At 41.0% G+C, this 5772-nt stretch overlaps 1 non-coding gene across 1 annotated transcript; it reads left to right on the top strand.

The window, feature by feature from the left end:
* Positions 1-1849: 1849 nt before the first annotated feature.
* Trnae-cuc lies at positions 1850-1921 on the top strand. Its single transcript has one exon. It is a non-coding gene; the product is annotated as a tRNA-Glu (tRNA).
* The last annotated feature ends 3851 nt before the right edge of the window (positions 1922-5772 follow it).

Here is a 5772-nt window from a genome sequence, read left to right as displayed (position 1 = left end):
ATCAGCAAGAGCAATTGATCCTTATCAAGCTGTATCACTCCCTAAATAGCAAAGCCTACCAATGTGCTTAATCGAGGCCCCAAGCACACGAGGACAGACAGACACAGACAGACAGACAGACACAGACAGACAGACAGAGAGATAGAGAGACAGAGAGGACGTAGGAAGGGAAAGGAATATGTTGGGGTGAAGGTAAGAAAGGAAGAGAGAGAGAGAGAGAGAGAGAGAGAGAGAGAGAGAGAGAGAGAGAGAGAGAGAGAGAGAGAGAGAGAGTGACAGATATCTCAGAAGTGGTATGGTATGGTATGGTGCAATTACCAATACCAAGAAGAGACAACCACAAGAATGCTAAATCCACCATAAAATACCAAACAACCACAAGAAACCAGGAATAGACCTAAAGAATAAAAATAAGACAAGTACCAGGAATAGACAATGTTCTATTACACAAACACATCCTATTTGCTGCTTAGATAGACATACCTTACTATAACGATCTATTAAAGACCCAAGTCCCGTTTAATGATCTATTTATACATACACCCCCTTCCAATAGAGATTCCCGACTATTATTACATATATGGGTTGATAGATCCCCAAATAGAACTTTAGAACTTAGCAATATCACCTAGATAAACATGAGTACTACACTGTTATTCGTAGAGATAAATTCCCACGCGAGTAAATGGATGTTATCGGCACTCGTGTGTGGGGTGAAGGGCGATAAAACCTGCTGGAATGGCCTAATAAAAGTTGTGGCGAGCAGTGGAGGCGAGTAGGAAGGGTGACATGGCGATGAGTATTAGTTTGTTGCTTTATCTATGTTGTTGTGGGTTGTGGGTTGTGGGGTGGCGAGTTGTTGTGGGTGGTATGGGATGGGTTCTGTGTGTCAGGTGTGGCTTTTGTGATGTGGGTGAAAAAGAGGTTAGGTTAGGTTAGGTTAGGTTTGGTTAGGTTAGGTTAGGTTAGTCAAAACAATGAGTCGTGAGGATGAGGGATGAGGTATGAGGGTTAATGACATAGAAAGAATAAGATCAGAGAACACACTTTGGTCACTGGCTGAAGAGGGAGGATTATGAGGGAAGCATTTAGGAGTTTTATGAGTTATGAGTCATAGGGGCGTGTGAGACTAATGGGATTAATGAGTAGAATGAGAACCAGAAATAGAGGTTGAGAAATAGAGTGATAAAAGCAATGAAGAAAAGGCGTGAGAACAGAAAGGGGGATGAGAGAGAGAGAGAGAGAGAGAGAGAGAGAGAGAGAGAGAGAGAGAGAGAGAGAAAATATAGAGAAAGAGAAAAGAGGAACGTGTGAGATGGAAGGAAGTAATAAGAGAATAATCACAGTATTTTGCAACATCTTTCAGTCACCTGCAACAGGCTGGCAACACATTAAGTCTGTGAGATAAACATGCATGACTAACGTGCTACTGCGGCCGTGTCCACCAGTTTATGAGGACACGTTTATAGACCTCCTTTGTCACGGGAAAATGAACACGAATTACAGGGGTGCACAGCAAGTAGTAACCCCGTCCCTCTGTAAGGAGATAAAATGAGAGAGAGAGAGAGAGAGAGAAGACCAGCACCACTACAGTACCGCGTTTGGGACGTATCAGTCGGTCCGTTATCGTGTTAGTTCATCTCCGGGAAAGAGTGTCAGTTAATGTCGCCTCGGCCACTCACCCATCAGGAGTTGTGTCACGGAGCCGTCGCCGCTGATAGCCCTGCTTCATGGAGTGTGATCTATGAATTACCCTCCATAAACTGCTGTCATAAACTCGAGGTAGTACCGTCGCCTCTCTCTCTCTCTTCCTCTCTCTTTCTCCCTCTCTCTTTCTGATTGTGATATATCCCGTGTTGTCTAGTGGCTAGGATACGCGGCTCTCACCCGCGAGGCCCGGGTTCGATTCCCGGCACGGGAAAACATTTATGGCGACCTGTGGTGTTAATGGTAAACATGCTCACGTCGCAAGCGAGCGGACCCGGGATCGATTCCCGGGCAGGGTGAGACTATGGACAAGTTTCTTTATGCCATTTGCCTCTGTCTACCCAGCAGTAATTGGGAACCTGGATGTTAATCGATTTGCGGATTGTATTCCAGAGTAATGGTAAGCCAAATCAGCTGGCGAGCTGTCCGTTCTTCTCGGACTATGGGTCATGCAGCTCGTTAACTTAGGGTGTGGTTGTTGTGTTGGCGACAGCATCTATACCTTAAACAAACTCACGCCTAGGTGGCCCTTGGGCCGGCCATCCTCCTTACACGAGGGACAACCATTTATTTTATCTCTCTTAGTCTTTTGAAGGAAGTGTGTCTCTCAATTACATGCGTCTCTATTAGTCTCTTAATGGTATCGTATCTCTCAGTCCCCGTAAGTGATATCTCATTGTCAGTCTCCTAATAATTGTATCTCTTAGTGTTCAATGGTGACGTCTCTCACTGACCTCTCTCACACGAAGGATAACAATAATAAATCTATAGTCGTCGAATTTTTTACCACGTCACATAGTTATCCTCACCTAACCTAACCTAACCTCAGTCTCTCAAATGTACCAAAATACCTTTATAAACATGTAAAGTAAGAATGTTGATGTACTGACGCCGCTAATGTTCTTAACCACAAATTCTCTTTTTTTTTATACATTTTACTTTTTTTTTTTCGTCTACATATTCTTGGATTTTTATTGTCCGTGCGGTTTACACTCGTCTTTTTTTTTTCCATATCAAAACATTACATTAGTGTAGAGTTGTGTTCGTCCTGTAGGCGATAATGACAAGGGTGGTGATGGTGATGACGAGGGGGGTAATGGAATGAGACTGAGTGATGATGATGATGATGCTGATGATGATAATGATGATGATAATGATGATGAATTCCTTAAATGTAGGTTTCAGGCAGGTTACAGGAAACTTGAGTGACACCAGGTGATGAAGATGTGTTACAAAAGCGGTTACAGGACACAGGAGTGGAGACATTATTGTTACAAGCAGGTTATAGGAAAGGTAGGTGAAGCAGTAATTACAAGCAGGTTACAGGAGGTGAAACAGCATCACTACAAGAAAATTACAGGAAAGAGAGGGTGTTTTTCAGGTGATGATGACGCGTTACAAGCAAGAGACGAAAGGAAACATTGGCAAATACAGTATCGTCTCAACCCCGTGTGGTACTTATGAACGTGAGGGTGAGGTGAGCGAGGGGTACAGATTATGGAGAGGGCAGGAGAGGGGAAACGAGGGGACGAGGAGAGGGCAAGCGAGGGGTCCTAGAGATTATTCGCATAAAAATGACAACATCAGCTGAGGTACATGACGCGATACACTCTAATATTCTAAAAATATCTAAAAAAAAATAAAAGCTTCCTTTTATTAACGCGGGGAACAAAAGAAAAGATAATATTATTGTTTTATGTAAATATATTTTGTTTTTATTATTTATATTTTGTATACACTAACAGTAACACATCATTACACAGCCTTGTTGTTTTTTGTAGGTTTCTATGTTAATTATCATTTTACAGCAACAGCAGATCCTAATTTGCTGGTGTGACTAACTACCAAACTGCCAATATATGACAACGAAAAGAGATATATACTTGAATCTCCTCCCCCCCCTATTCCGATCTCCCCTAGACCAACACAGCCCTGAGGAATTGTTTAGAGAGACAACCCAGCATCAGTCGACACCACACGCTACCTCAACAAGACTATCTGATGAAGAGACCACGGGGATGGACAGGACACCTCAAACACTGGTCGACACGATGTATTGTTTTGAATCTAGGTCATTATAAAAGCAGGTAAGGTAAGGTAAGGTAAGGTAAGGTAAGGTAAGGTAAGGTAAGGTAAGGTAAGGTAAGGTTAGGTTAGGTTAGGTTAGGTTAGGTTAGGTTAGGTATTAAACTATTCATGTATATGTATTACGAATATTAACATGATCGTCTATGGCCAGTTATGAGTTTAATAAAAAATAAGAGAGAAATACATAGAAGTCATAGCTAATTCGCAATTATTCTATTATGTGTAAAAGAGACAGACAAACAGAAACGATCCTTACCCCGCTGGAGCTGTGAAGACATACAGTATTAACACAATAAACCTAACAATATTCTAAATACAGAAGAAAACTGCCTGACTTTACTGGGAAGAGGAGCAAGTGAAAGCGATTGTGAGTCTCAATAGTCATGACACAAATCGCTTTTAATAGAACAACTTTTTAGAACACAATCTCTGAAATAATGACAAAAAACAGAATAATATTCTCGGGAACTTCTTAAAAAACATCGTCTAAAATAACACGTATCTATCTGGCAAAGGTTAACTCGGTCTCGATTATCATCTCCAATAAAATTTTCTATCAGAATCGTAATTCATATGACGATGTGAATTTCAATAGTGATAAATTATTTTTACTTTCTTTTTTGCATCTGTTTTGTCTCTCTCTCTCTCTCTCTCTCTCTCTCTCTCTCTCCATCGTAATGCAGCCAGAAAGAAAGACACGGACCAGAAATGAAGACGGCGAAACAGCAACAGGCAAGCAAGAAGGAAGAAATAAAGGCATGCATTTAAACTTACACACACACACACACACACACACACACACACACACACACACACACACACACACACACACATAAGAACATAAGAAAATAAGGAGTCTGCAATAGGCCGGTTGGCCTGTGCATGGCAGCTCCTGTCGAGAGTTGCTACCACTCTCTATCATCCATGAATCCATCTAGCCTCCTTTTGAAACTTTCCAGAGTTCCAGCACTTACTACAAAGTTGCTAAGCTTGTTCCACTCGTCCACCACCCTATATGTGAACCAGTTTCTTCCTATCTCCCTCCTAAACCTAAACTTATCCAACTTGAATCCGTTGCTCCGAGTCCTATCCTGCTCGGATATTATAAGAACTTTATCTATATCCCCTTTATTGATTCCTTTCACCCACTTAAATACTTCTATCACATCTCTCCGCACTCTTCGTCTTTCTAGGGAATGCAAGTTAAGTTCCTTTAATCTATCCTGATATGGAAGGTTTCTAAGTCCCTGAATCATTTTTGTCATTCTTCGCTGCACCGACTCGTCAACACACACTTTCTTCCTGTCCATCTCAAGGATAATTGTCGTCTGGAAATAGATGCTCAACACATATTCGTCACGTGTTCCCCCTCGACAAGGAGACAGTGTGGATATAGTGTACATAGTGTAGTGGATGCAGTGTATATAGTGTAGTGGACATAGTTTAGATTGTCTAGTGGATGTGGTGTATATAGTGTAGTTGATGTGGTGTATATAGTGTGGTGGATGTGGTGTATATAGTGTAGTGAATATAGTGTTTATACTAGTACTATATCCACAGACTCAGGCTATGAGCTGCTCCTTAAAACCTAACCTAACCTAACCTAACCTAACCTAACCTAACCTAACCAGATAGTAATTCCATACACAATACATAAACAGACCATAACAACATGCGGTTCATCTGTCCTAAGTGAGATTTCGTGGCAATTACATAGAGGTAATAACGACAGCCTGTGCTCTAACTTAACCTCTATAACCATTTACGACTTGTTATCCTTAATTGATGATGTCGATTCATGGTAGTCACAGTTTAAATGCACGCTATCAGAACCAGTGGATAAAAACATGATTATTATTCTTTATTATCATTTTTTTTTTAATTTTTGGTGATTACTGTTACATCATAATACCATAATGAGGAGTGAAAACAAATACCTCAAAAAATTTTGTTTTTAGTTTGATGTTAATTATCATC

This window comes from Homarus americanus, unplaced genomic scaffold (genome assembly GCF_018991925.1).
Source record: "Homarus americanus isolate GMGI-L3 unplaced genomic scaffold, GMGI_Hamer_2.0 scaffold18703, whole genome shotgun sequence".
In the NCBI taxonomy this organism is placed as follows: Eukaryota; Metazoa; Arthropoda; class Malacostraca; order Decapoda; family Nephropidae; genus Homarus; species Homarus americanus.
This window is presented reverse-complemented; position numbering and strand designations above follow the sequence as displayed.